Below are 13,852 nucleotides of genomic sequence, written 5' to 3'. Positions count from 1 at the left end.
TGCCTCCCCCAGCTTTATGCTTCCCCAGTGTGTTGCCTCCCCAAGTTGTATGCCTCCCCCAGTTTTATGCCTCCCCGAGCTTTATGCCTCCCCCAGTGTGTCATCTCCCCCAGCTTTATGCCTTCCCCAGTGTGTCGCCTCCCCCATTTTTATGCCTCCCCCAGTTTTATGCCTCCCCCAGTTTTATGCCTCCCCCAGGGTATTGCCTCCCCCAGTTTTATGCCTCACCCAGTTTTATGCCTACCCCAGCTTTATGCCTCTCCCAGCTTTGTGCTTTCCCCTGTTTTATGCCTCCCCCAGCTTTATGCCTCCCCCAGTTTTATGCCTCCCCCAGCTTTATGCCTCCCCCAGTGTGTCATCTCCCCCAGCTTTATGCCTCCCCCAGGTTTATGCCTCCCCCAGTGTGTCGTGTCCCCCAGTTTAATGCCTCCCCCAGCTTTATGCCTCCACCAGTTTTCTGCCTCCTCCAGCTTAAAACCTCCCCCAGCTTTTTGCCTCCCCCAGTGTGTCGCCTCCCCCAGTTTTAAGCCTCCACCTGCTTTATGCCTGCCCCAGCTTTATGCCTGCCCCAGCTTTATGCCTCCCCCAGCTTTATGCCTCCCCCAGCTTTATGCCTGCCCGAGTCTGTCGCCTCCCCCAGTTTTATGCCTCCCCCAGTGTGTCGCCTACCCCAGTTTTATGCCTCCCCCAGTGTTATGCCTCCCCCAGCTTTATGCCTCCCCCAATTATATGCCTCCCCCAGCTTTAAGCCTCCCCCAGCTTTATGCCTCCCCCAGTTTTATGCCTCCCCCAGCTTTATGCCTCCCCCAGTGTGTCATCTCCCCCAGCTTAATGTCTCCCCAGCTTTATGCCTCCCTCAGTTTTATGCCTCGCCCCGCTTAATTCATCCCCCAGCTTTATGCCTCCCTCAGTATGTCACCTCCCTCAGTTTTATGCCTCCCTCTGCTTTATGCCTCCCCAAACTTTATGCCTCCCCCAGTTTTATGCCTCCCCCAGCTTTATGCCTGCCCCAGTGTGTCGCCTCCCCCAGTTTTATGCCTCCCCCAGTGTGTCGCCTCCCCCAGTTTTATGCCTCCCCTGGTGTTATGCCTCCCCCAGTGTGTCGCCTCCCCCAGTTTTATGCCTCCCCCAGTTTTATGCCTCCCCCAGCTTTATGCCTCCCCCAGTTTTATGGCTCCCTCATCTTTATGCCTCCCCCAGCTTTATGCCTACCCCAGTTTTATGCCTCCCCCAGTGTGCCGTCTCCCCCAGCTTTATGCTTCCCCAGCTTTATGCCTCCCCCAGTTTTATGCCTCCCCCAGCTTTTTGCCTCCCGCAGCTTTATGCCTCCCCAGTGAGTGTGTCGCCTCTCCCAGTTTTATGCCTCTCCCAGTTTTATGCCTCCCCCAGTTTTATGCCTCCCCCAGTTTTATGCCTCCCCCAGCTTTATACCTCCCCCAGTTTTATGCCTCCCCCAGCTTTATGCCTCCCCCAGTGTGTCATCTCCCCCAGCTTTGTGCCTCCCCCAGCTTTATGCCTCCCCCAGTGTGTCGCCTCCCCAGCTTTATGCCTCCCTCAGTTTTATGCCTCGCCCCGCTTAATTCATCCCCCAGCTTTATGCCTCCCTCAGTATGTCACCTCCCTCAGTTTTATGCCTCCCCCTGCTTTATGCCTCCCCAAACTTTATGCCTCCCCCAGTTTTATGCCTCCCCCAGCCTTATGCCTGCCCCAGTGTGTCGCCTCCCCCAGTTTTATGCCTCCCCCAGCTTTATGCCTCCCCCAGCTTTATGCCTCCCCCAGTTTTATGCCTCCCACGGTGTTATGCCTCCCCCAGTGTGTCGCCTTCCCCAGTTTTATGCCTCCCCCATCTTTATGCCTCTCCCAATTTTATGCCTCCCCCAGCTTTATGCCTCCCCCTGTGTGCCGTCTCCCTCAGCTTCATGCCTCCCCCTGCTTTCTGCCTCCCCCAGTTTTATGCCTCCCCCTGATTAATTCCTCCCCTATCTGATGCCTCCCCCAGTGTGTCGCCTCCCCGTTTTATGCCTCCCCCCCAGCTTTATGCCTCCCCCAGCTTTATGCCTCCCACAGTTTTATGCCTCCCCCAGCTTTATGCCTTCCGCAGCTTTTTGCCTTCCCCAGTGTCTCGCCCTCCCAGTTTTATGCCTCCCCCTGCTTTATGCTTCCCCAAGTTTTATGCCTCCCCCAGCTTTATGCCTCCCCCAGTTTGTCACTTCCCCTAGCTTTATGGCTCCCCCAGCTTTATGCCTCCCCCAGCTTTATGCCTCCCCCAGTGTGTTGCCTCCCCCAGCTTTATGCCTCCCCCAGCTTTACGCGTTCCCCAGTTTTATGCCTCCCCCAGCTTTATGCCTCCCCCAGGGTGCCGTCTCCCCCAGCTTTATGCCTCCCCCAGTATTATGCCTCCCCCAGCATAATTCCTCCCCCAGCTTTATGCCTCCTCCAGATTATTGCCTTCCCCAGTGTGTCGCCTCCCCCAGTTTTATGCCTCCCCCCCAGCTTTATGCCTCCCCCAGCTTTATGCCTCCCACAGTTTTATGCCTCCCCCAGCTTTATGCCTCACGCAGCTTTTTGCCTTCCCCAGTGTCTCGCCCTCCCAGTTTTATGCCTCCCCCAGCTTTATGCTTCCCCCAGTTTTTTGCCTCCCCCAGCTTTATGCCTCCCCCAGTTTGTCACCTCCCCTAGCTTTATGGCTCCCCCAGCTTTATGCCTCCCCCAGCTTTATGCCTCCCCCAGCTTTATGCCTCCCCCAGCTTTATGCCTCCCCCAGCTTTACGCGTTCCCCAGTTTTATGCCTCCCCCAGCTTTATGCCTCCCCAAGGGTGCCGTCTCCCCCAGCTTTATGCTTCCCCAGCTTTATGCCTCCCCCAGTATTATGCCTCCACCAGCATAATTCCTCCCCCAGCTTTATGCCTCCCCCAGTGTGTCGCCTCCCCCAGTTTTATGCCTCCCCCCAGTTTTATGCCTCCCCCAGCTTTATGCCTCCCCCAGCTTTATGCCTCCCCCAGTTTTATGCCTCCCCCAGTTTTATGCCTCCCCCTGCTTTATGCCTCCCGCAGCTTTATGCCTCCCCCAGTGTCGCCTCTCCCAGTTTTATGCCTCTTCCAGTTTTATGCCTCCCCCAGCTTAATTCCTCCCCTAGCTTTATGCCTCCCCCAGTGAGTCGCCTCCCCCAGTTTTATGCCTCCCCCCAGCTTTATGCCTCCCCCAGCTTTATACCTCCCACAGTTTTATGCCTCCCCCAGCTTTATGCCTCCCGCAGCTTTATGCCTTCCCCAGTGAGTCGCCTCTCCCAGTTTTATGCCTCCTCCAGCTTTATGCTTCCCACTGTTTTATGCCTCCCCTAGCTTTATGCCTCCCCCAGTGTGTCGCCTCCCCCATTGTGTTGCCTCCCCCAGCTTTATGCCTCCCCCAGCTTTATGCCTCCCCCAGTTTTATGCCTCCCCCACTGTATCGCCTCCCCTAGCTTTATGCCTCCCCCAGCTTTATGCCTCCCCCAGTGTGTTGCCTCCCCCAGCTTTATGCCTCCCCTAGCTTTATGCCTCCCCCAGGGTGCCGTCTCCCCCAGCTTTATGCTTCCCCAGCTTTATGCCTCCCCCAGTTTTATGCCTCCCCCAGCTTAATTCCTCCCCCAGCTTTATGCCTCCCCCAGTTTGTCTCCTCCCCCAGTTTTATGCCACCGCCCAGTTTTATGCCACCCCCTGCTTTATGCATCCCCCAGCTTTATGCCTCCCCCAGTTTTATGCCTCCCCCAGCTTTATGCCTCCCGCAGCTTTATGCCTCTCCCAGTTTTATGCCTCTCCCAGTTTTATGCCTCTCCCAGTTTTATGCCTCCCCCAGTTTTATGCCTCCCCCAGCTTTATGCCTCCCGCAGCTTTATGTCTCCCCCAGTGTGTCGCCTCTCCCAGTTTTATGCCTCCCCAAGCTTTATGCCTCCCCCAGTGTGTTGCCTCCCCCAGCTTTATGCCTCCCCAAGCTTTATGCCTCCCCAAGTGTGTCGCCTCCCCCAGTTTTATGCCTCCCCCAGCTTTATGCCTCCCCCAGTTTTATGCCTCCCCCCGCTTTATGCCTCCCCCAGCTTTATGCCTTCCCCTGTTTTATGCCTCCCCCAGCTTTATGCCTCCCCCAGTGTGTTGCCTCCCCCTGCTTTATGCCTCCCCCAGCTTTATGCCTCCCCCAGTTTTATGCCTCCCCAAGTGTGTCGCCTCCCCCAGTTTTATGCCTCCCCCAATGTGTCGCCTCCCCTAGCTTTATGCCTCCCCCAGTCTGTTGCCTCCCCCAGCTTTATGCCTCCCCCAGCTTTATGCCTCCCACAGTTTTATGCCTCCCCCATCTTTTTGCCTCCCTCAGCTTTATGCCTCCCCCAGCTTTATGCCTTCCACAGTTTTATGCCTCCCCCAGCTTAATTCCTCCCTCAGCTTTATTCCTCAACCAGTGTGTCGCCTCCCCCAGGTTTATGCCTCCCCCCAGCTTTATGCCTCCCGCAGCTTTATGCCTCCCCCAGTGTGTCGCCTTTCCCAGTTTTATGCCTTCCCCAGCTTTATGCCTCCCCCAGTGTGTCGCCTCCCTCAGTTTTATGCCTCCCCCAGCTTTATGCCTCCCCAGTTTTATGCCTCCCCCAGTTTTATGCCTCCCCCAGCTTTATGCTTCCCCCAGCTTTATGCTTCCCCAGTGTGTTGCCTCCCCAAGTTGTATGCCTCCCCCAGTTTTATGCCTCCCCCAGCTTTATGCCTCCCCCAGTGTTTCATCTCCCCCAACTTTATGCCTTCCCCAGTGTGTCACCTCCCCCAGTTTTATGCCTCCCCCAGTTTTATGCCTCCCCCAGTTTTATGCCTCCCCCAGGGTATTGCCTCCCCCAGTTTTATGCCTCACCCAGTTTTATGCCTACCCCAGCTTTATGCCTCTCCCAGCTTTGTGCTTTCCCCTGTTTTATGCCTCCCCCAGCTTTATGCCTCCCCCAGTTTTATGCCTCCCCCAGCTTTATGCCTCCCCCAGTGTGTCATCTCCCCCAGCTTTATGCCTCCCCCAGGTTTATGCCTCCCCCATTGTGTCGTGTCCCCCAGTTTAATGCCTCCCCCAGCTTTATGCCTCCACCAGTTTTCTGCCTCCTCCAGCTTAAAACCTCCCCCAGCTTTTTGCCTCCCCCAGTGTGTCGCCTCCCCCAGTTTTATGCCTCCACCTGCTTTATGCCTGCCCCAGCTTTATGCCTGCCCCAGCTTTATGCCTCCCCCAGCTTTATGCCTCCCCCAGCTTTATGCCTACCCGAGTCTGTCGCCTACCCCAGTTTTATGCCTCCCCCAGTGTTATGCCTCCCCCAGCTTTATGCCTCCCCCAATTATATGCCTCCCCCAGCTTTAAGCCTCCCCCAGCTTTATGCCTCCCCCAGTTTTATGCCTCCCCCAGCTTTATGCCTCCCCCAGTGTGTCATCTCCCCCAGCTTAATGTCTCCCTAGCTTTATGCCTCCCTCAGTTTTATGCCTCGCCCCGCTTAATTCATCCCCCAGCTTTATGCCTCCCTCAGTATGTCACCTCCCTCAGTTTTATGCCTCCCCCTGCTTTATGCCTCCCCAAACTTTATGCCTCCCCCAGTTTTATGCCTGCCCCAGTGTGTCGCCTCCCCCAGTTTTATGCCTCCCCTAGTGTGTCGCCTCCCCCAGTTTTATGCCTCCCCTGGTGTTATGCCTCCCCCAGTGTGTCGCCTCCCCCAGTTTTATGCCTCCCCCAGTTTTATGCCTCCCCCAGCTTTATGCCTCCCCCAGTTTTATGCCTCCCTCAGCTTTATGCCTCCCCCAGCTTTATGCCTACCCCAGTTTTATGCCTCCCCCAGTGTGCCGTCTCCCCCAGCTTTATGCTTCCCCAGCTTTATGCCTCCCCCAGTTTTATGCCTCCCCCAGCTTTTTGCCTCCCGCAGCTTTATGCCTCCCCCAGTGAGTGTGTCGCCTCTCCCAGTTTTATGCCTCCCCCAGTTTTATGCCTCCCCCAGTTTTATGCCTCCCCCAGCTTTATACCTCCCCCAGTTTTATGCCTCCCCCAGTTTTATGCCTCCCCCAGCTTTATGCCTCCCCCAGTGTGTCATCTCCCCCAGCTTTATGCCTCCCCCTGCTTTATGCCTCCCCCAGTGTGTCGTCTCCCCCAGCTTAATGCCTCCCCAGCTTTATGCCTCCCTCAGTTTTATGCCTCGCCCCGCTTAATTCATCCCCCAGCTTTATGCCTCCCTCAGTATGTCACCTCCCTCAGTTTTATGCCTCCCCCTGCTTTATGCCTCCCCAAACTTTATGCCTCCCCCAGTTTTATGCCTCCCCCAGCCTTATGCCTGCCCCAGTGTGTCGCCTCCCCCAGTTTTATGCCTCCCCCAGTGTGTCGCCTCCCCCAGCTTTATGCCTCCCCCAGTTTTATGCCTCCCACGGTGTTATGCCTCCCCCAGTGTGTCGCCTCCCCCAGTTTTATGCCTCCCCCAGTATTATGCCTCCCCCAGTTTTATGCCTCTCCCATTTTTATGCCTCCCCCAGTTTTATGCCTCCCCCAGTTTTATGCCTCCCCCAGTTTTATGCCTCCCCCAATTTTATGCCTCCCCCAGCTTTATGCCTCCCCCAGTTTCATGCCTCCCCCAGTTTTATGCCTCCCCCAGTTTTATGCCTCCCCCAGCTTTATGCTTCCCCCAGTTTTATGCCTCCCCCAGCTTTATGCTTCCCCCCAGCTTTATGCCTCCCCCAGTTTTATGCCTCCACCTGCTTTATGCCTGCCCCAGCTTTATGCTTGCCCCAGCTTTATGCCTCCCCCAGCTTTATGCCTCCCCCAGCTTTATGCCTGCCCGAGTGTGTCGCCTCCCCCAGTTTTATGCCTCCCCCAGTGTGTCGCCTACCCCAGTTTTATGCCTCCCCCAGTGTTATGCCTCCCCCAGCTTTATGCCTCCCCCAATTATATGCCTCCCCCAGCTTTAAGCCTCCCCCAGCTTTATGCCTCCCCCAGCTTTATGCCTCCCCCAGCTTTATGCCTCCCCCAGTGTGTCGTCTCCCCCAGCTTAATGCCTCCCCAGCTTAATGCCTCCCCAGCTTTATGCCTCCCTCAATTTTATGCCTCGCCACGCTTAATTCATCCCCCAGCTTTATGCCTCCCTCAGTATGTCACCTCCCTCAGTTTTATGCCTCCCCCTGCTTTATGCCTCCCCAAACTTTATGCCTCCCCCAGTTTTATGCCTCCCCCAGCTTTATGCCTGCCCCAGTGTGTCGCCTCCCCCAGTTTTATGCCTCCCCCAGTGTGTCGCCTCCCCCAGTTTTATGCCTCCCCCGGTGTTATGCCTCCCCCAGTGTGTCGCCTCCCCCAGTTTTATGCCTCCCCCAGTTTTATGCCTCCCCCAGCTTTATGCCTCCCCCAGTTTTATGCCTCCCTCAGCTTTATGCCTCCCCCAGCTTTATGCCTACCCCAGTTTTATGCCTCCCCCAGTGTGCCGTCTCCCCCAGCTTTATGCTTCCCCAGCTTTATGCCTCCCCCAGTTTTATGCCTCCCCCAGCTTTTTTACTCCCGCAGCTTTATGCCTCCCCCAGTGAGTGTGTCGCCTCTCCCAGTTTTATGCCTCCCCCAGTTTTATGCCTCCCCCAGCTTTATACCTCCCCCAGTTTTATGCCTCCCCCAGGTTTATGCCTCCCCCAGTGTGTCATCTCCCCCTGCTTTATGCCTCCCCCAGTGTGTCGTCTCCCCCAGCTTAATGCCTCCCCAGCTTTATGCCTCCCTCAGTTTTATGCCTCGCCCCGCTTAATTCATCCCCCAGCTTTATGCCTCCCTCATTATGTCACCTCCCGCAGTTTTATGCCTCCCCAAAATTTATGCCTCCCCCAGTTTTATGCCTCCCCCAGCTTTATGCCTGCCCCAGTGTGTCGCCTCCCCCACTTTTATGCCTCCCCCAGTGTGTCGCCTCCCCCAGCTTTATGCCTCCCCCAGTTTTATGCCTCCCCCGGTGTTATGCCTCCCCCAGTGTGTCGCCTCCCCCAGTTTTATGCCTCCCCCAGTTTTATGCCTCCCCCAGCTTTATGCCTCCCTCAGTTTTATGCCTCCCTCAGCTTTATGCCTCCCCCAGCTTTATGCCTACCCCAGTTTTATGCCTCCCCCAGTGTGCCGTCTCCCCCAGCTTTATGCTTCCCCAGCTTTATGCCTCCTCCAGTTTTATGCCTCCCCCAGTTTTTTGCCTCCCGCAGCTTTATGCCTCCCCCAGTGAGTGTGTCGCCTCTCCCAGTTTTATGCCTCCCCCAGTTTTATGCCTCCCCCAGTTTTATGCCTCCCCCAGCTTTATACCTCCCCCAGTTTTATGCCTCCCCCAACTTTATGCCTCCCCCAGCTTTATTCTTCCCCCAGTTTTATGCCTCCCCCAGCTTTATGCTTCCCCCCAGTTTTATGCATCCCCCAGCTTTATGCCTGCCCCAGTGTGTCGCCTCCCCCAATTTTATGCCTCCCCCAGTGTGTCGCCTCCCCCAAGCTCAATGCCTCCCCCAGTTTTATGCCTCCCCCAGTGTGTCGCCTCCCCAGCTTTATGCCTCCCCCAGTTTTATGCCTCCCCCAGCTTTATTCTTCCCCCAGTTTTATGCCTCCCCCAGCTTTATGCTTCCCCCCAGTTTTATGCCTCCCCCAGCTTTATGCCTGCCCCAGTGTGTCGCCTCCCCCAATTTTATGCCTCCCCCAGTGTATCGCCTCCCCCAAGCTCAATGCCTCCCCCAGTTTTATGCCTCCCCCAGTGTGTCGCCTCCCCAGCTTTATGCCTCCCCCAGTTTTATGCCTCCCCCAGCTTTATGCCTCCCCCAGTTTTATGCCTCCCTCAGCTTTATGCCTCCCCCAGCTTTATGCCTTCCCCAGTTTTATACCTCCCCCAGTGTGCCATCTCCCCCAGCTTTATGCTTCCCCAGCTTTATGCCTCCCCCTGTTTCATGCCTCCCCCAGCTTAATTCCTCCCCCAGCTTTATGCCTCCCCCAGTGTGTCGCCTCCCCCAGATTTATGCCTCCCCCCAGCTTTATGCCTCCCCCAGTTTTATGCCTCCCCCAGTTTTATGCCTCCCCCAGCTTTATACCTCCCCCAGTTTTATGCCTCCCCCAGCTTTATGCCTCCCCCAGCTTTTTGCCTTCCGCAGCTTTATGCCTCCCCCAGTGTCGCCTCTCCCAGTTTTATGCCTCTCCCAGTTTTATGCCTCCCCTAGTTTTATGCCTTCCCCAGTTTTATGCCTCCCCCAGCTTTATACCTCCCCCAGTTTTATGCCTCCCCCAGCTTTATGCCTCCCCCAGCTTTATTCTTCCCCCAGTTTTATGCCTCCCCCAGCTTTATGCTTCCCCCCAGTTTTATGCCTCCCCCAGCTTTATGCCTGCCCCAGTGTGTCGCCTCCCCCAGTTTTATGCCTCCCCCAGTGTGTCGCCTCCCCCAGCTTTATGCCTCCCCCAGTTTTATGCCTCCCCCAGTGTGTCGGCTCCCCCAGCTTTATGCCTCCCCCAGTTTTATGCCTCCCCCAGTTTTATGCCTCCCCCGGCTTTATGCCTCCCCCAGTTTTATGCCTCCCTCAGCTTTATGCCTCCCCCAGCTTTATGCCTTCCCCAGTTTTATACCTCCCCCAGTGTGCCGTCTCCCCCAGCTTTATGCTTCCCCAGCTTTATGCCTCCCCCTGTTACATGCCTCCCCCAGCTTAATTCCTCCCCCAGCTTTATGCCTCCCCCAGTGTGTCGCCTCCCCCAGATTTATGCCTCCCCCCAGCTTTATGCCTCCCCCAGTTTTATGCCTCCCCCAGCTTTATACCTCCCCCAGTTTTATGCCTCCCCCAGCTTTATGCCTCCCCCAGCTTTTTGCCTTCTGCAGCTTTATGCCTCCCCCAGTGTCGCCTCTCCCAGTTTTATGCCTCTCCCAGTTTTATGCCTCCCCCAGTTTTATGCCTCCCCCAGCTTTATACCTCCCCCAGTTTTATGCCTCCCCCAGCTTTATGCCTCCCCCAGCTTTATGCTTCCCCCAGTTTTATGCCTCCCCCAGCTTTATGCTTCCCCCAGTTTTATGCCTCCCCCAGCTTTATGCCTCCCCCAGTGTGTTGCCTTCCCCAGTATTATGCCCTCCGCAGCTTTATGCCTCCCCCAGTTTTATGCCTCCCCCAGTTTTATGCCTCCCCAGCTTTATGCTTCCCCCAGCTTTATGATTCCCCCAGTGTGTCGCCTCCCCAATTTGTATGCCTCCCCCAGTTTTATGCCTCCCCCAGTTTTATGCCTACCCCAGCTTTATGCCTCCCCCAGTGTTTCATCTCCCCCAGCTTTATGCCTCCCCCAGCTTTATGCCTCCCCCAGTGTGTCACCTTCTCCAGTTTTATGCCTCCCCCAGCTTTATGCCTCCCCGTTTTATGCCTCCCCCAGTGTGTTGCCTCCCCCAGTTTTATGCCTCACCCAGTTTTGTGCCTCCCCCAGCTTTATGCCTCCCTCGGCTTTATGCTTTCCCCAGTTTTATACCTCCCTCAGCTTAAAACCTCCCCCAGCTTTATGCCTCCCCCAGTGTGTCACCTCCCCCATTTTTATGCCTCCCCCTGCTTTATGCCTCCCCCAGCTTTATGCCTGCCCTTGTGTGTCGCCTCCCCCAGCTTTATTCCTCCCCCAGCTTTATGCCTCCCCCAGTTTTATGCCTCCCGCAGTGTGTCATCTCCCCCAGCTTTATGCCTCCCCCAGTTTTATGCCTCCCCCTGCTTTATGCCTGCCCCAGCTTTATGCCTTCCCCAGTTTTATGCCTCCCCCTGCTTTATGCCTCCCCCAGCTTTATGCCTTCCCAAGCTTTATGCCTCCCACAGTTTTATATCTCCCCCAGATTTATGCCTCCCCCAGCTTTATACCTCCCCCAGTTTTATGCTTCCCCCAGTATTATGCCTCCCCCAGCTTTATGCTTCCCCAGTTTTTTGCCTCCCCCAGCTTAATGCCTCCCCCAGTGTGTTGCCTTCCCACCTTTATGCCTCCCCCAGCTTTATGCCTCCCCCAATGTTATGCCTCCCCCATTTTTATGCTTCCCCCAGCTTTATGCTTCCCCCAGTGTGTCGCCTCCCCAGTTTGTATGCCTCCCCCAATTTTATGCCTCCCCCAGTTTTATGCCTACCCCTGCTTTATGCCTCCCCCAGTGTGTCATCTCCCCCAGCTTTATGCCTCCCCCAGTGTGTCGCCTCCTCCAGTTTTATGCCTCCCCCAGCTTTATGCCTCCCCAGTTTCATGCCTCCCCCAGTGTGCTGCCTCCCCCTGTTTTATGCCTCTCCCAGTTTTATGCCTCCCCCAGCTTTATGCTTTCCCCAGTTTTATGCCACCGCCAGCTTTATGCCTCCCCCAGTGTGTCAACTCCCCCAGCTTTATGCCTCCCCCAGCTTTATGCCTCACCCAGTGTGTCTTCTCCCCCAGCTTAATGCCTCCCCCAGTTTTATGCCTCCCCCATCTTAAAACCTCCCCCAGCTTTATGCCTCCCCCAGTGTGTCACCTCCCCCAGTTTTATGCCTCCCCCTGCTTTATGCCTCCCCCAGCTTTATGCCTCCCCAGTTTTATGCCTCCCCCAGCTTTATGCCTCCCCCAGCTTTATGCCTGCCCCAGTGTGCCGCCTCCCACAGTTTTATGCCTCCCCCAGCTTTATGCCTTCCCCAGTTTTATGCCTCTCCCAGTTTTATGCCTCCCCCAGTTTTATGCCTTCCCCAGTTTTATGCCTCCCCCAGCTTTATACCTCCCCCAGTTTTATGCCTCCCCCAGCTTTATGCCTCCCCCAGCTTTATTCTTCCCCCAGTTTTATGCCTCCCCCAGCTTTATGCTTCCCCCCAGTTTTATGCCTCCCCCAGCTTTATGCCTGCCCCAGTGTGTCGCCTCCCCCAGTTTTATGCCTCCCCCAGTGTGTCGCCTCCCCCAGCTTTATGCCTCCCCCAGTTTTATGCCTCCCCCAGTGTGTCGGCTCCCCCAGCTTTATGCCTCCCCCAGTTTTATGCCTCCCCCAGTTTTATGCCTCCCCCGGCTTTATGCCTCCCCCAGTTTTATGCCTCCCTCAGCTTTATGCCTCCCCCAGCTTTATGCCTTCCCCAGTTTTATACCTCCCCCAGTGTGCCGTCTCCCCCAGCTTTATGCTTCCCCAGCTTTATGCCTCCCCCTGTTACATGCCTCCCCCAGCTTAATTCCTCCCCCAGCTTTATGCCTCCCCCAGTGTGTCGCCTCCCCCAGATTTATGCCTCCCCCCAGCTTTATGCCTCCCCCAGTTTTATGCCTCCCCCAGCTTTATACCTCCCCCAGTTTTATGCCTCCCCCAGCTTTATGCCTCCCCCAGCTTTTTGCCTTCTGCAGCTTTATGCCTCCCCCAGTGCCGCCTCTCCCAGTTTTATGCCTCTCCCAGTTTTATGCCTCCCTCAGTTTTATGCCTCCCCCAGCTTTATACCTCCCCCAGTTTTATGCCTCCCCCAGCTTTATGCCTCCCCCAGCTTTATGCTTCCCCCAGTTTTATGCCTCCCCCAGCTTTATGCTTCCCCCAGTTTTATGCCTCCCCCAGCTTTATGCCTCCCCCAGTGTGTTGCCTTCCCCAGTATTATGCCCTCCGCAGCTTTATGCCTCCCCCAGTTTTATGCCTCCCCCAGTTTTATGCCTCCCCAGCTTTATGCTTCCCCCAGCTTTATGATTCCCCCAGTGTGTCGCCTCCCCAATTTGTATGCCTCCCCCAGTTTTATGCCTCCCCCAGTTTTATGCCTACCCCAGCTTTATGCCTCCCCCAGTGTTTCATCTCCCCCAGCTTTATGCCTCCCCCAGCTTTATGCCTCCCCCAGTGTGTCACCTTCTCCAGTTTTATGCCTCCCCCAGCTTTATGCCTCCCCGTTTTATGCCTCCCCCAGTGTGTTGCCTCCCCCAGTTTTATGCCTCACCCAGTTTTGTGCCTCCCCCAGCTTTATGCCTCCCTCGGCTTTATGCTTTCCCCAGTTTTATACCTCCCTCAGCTTAAAACCTCCCCCAGCTTTATGCCTCCCCCAGTGTGTCACCTCCCCCATTTTTATGCCTCCCCCTGCTTTATGCCTCCCCCAGCTTTATGCCTCCCCCAGCTTTATGCCTGCCCTTGTGTGTCGCCTCCCCCAGCTTTATTCCTCCCCCAGCTTTATGCCTCCCCCAGTTTTATGCCTCCCGCAGTGTGTCATCTCCCCCAGCTTTATGCCTCCCCCAGTTTTATGCCTCCCCCTGCTTTATGCCTGCCCCAGCTTTATGCCTTCCCCAGTTTTATGCCTCCCCCTGCTTTATGCCTCCCCCAGCTTTATGCCTTCCCAAGCTTTATGCCTCCCACAGTTTTATATCTCCCCCAGATTTATGCCTCCCCCAGCTTTATACCTCCCCCAGTTTTATGCTTCCCCCAGTATTATGCCTCCCCCAGCTTTATGCTTCCCCAGTTTTTTGCCTCCCCCAGCTTAATGCCTCCCCCAGTGTGTTTCCTTCCCACCTTTATGCCTCCCCCAGCTTTATGCCTCCCCCAATTTTATGCCTCCCCCATTTTTATGCTTCCCCCAGCTTTATTCTTCCCCCAGTGTGTCGCCTCCCCAGTTTGTATGCCTCCCCCAATTTTATGCCTCCCCCAGTTTTATGCCTACCCCTGCTTTATGCCTCCCCCAGTGTGTCATCTCCCCCAGCTTTATACCTCCCCCAGCTTTATGCCTCCCCCAGTGTGTCGCCTCCTCCAGTTTTATGCCTCCCCCAGCTTTATGCCTCCCCAGTTTCATGCCTCCCCCAGTGTGCTGCCTCCCCCTGTTTTATGCCTCTCCCAGTTTTATGCCTCCCCCAGCTTTATGCTTTCCCCAGTTTTATGCCACCGCCAGCTTTATGCCTCCCCCAGTGTGTCAACTCCCCCAGCTTTATGCCTCCCCCA

This window comes from Phyllobates terribilis, unplaced genomic scaffold, assembly GCF_046119375.1.
Source record: "Phyllobates terribilis strain yellow unplaced genomic scaffold, ASM4611937v1 Scaffold_3__8_contigs__length_932513732, whole genome shotgun sequence".
Classification (NCBI taxonomy): Eukaryota; Metazoa; Chordata; class Amphibia; order Anura; family Dendrobatidae; genus Phyllobates; species Phyllobates terribilis.
This window is presented reverse-complemented; position numbering follows the sequence as displayed.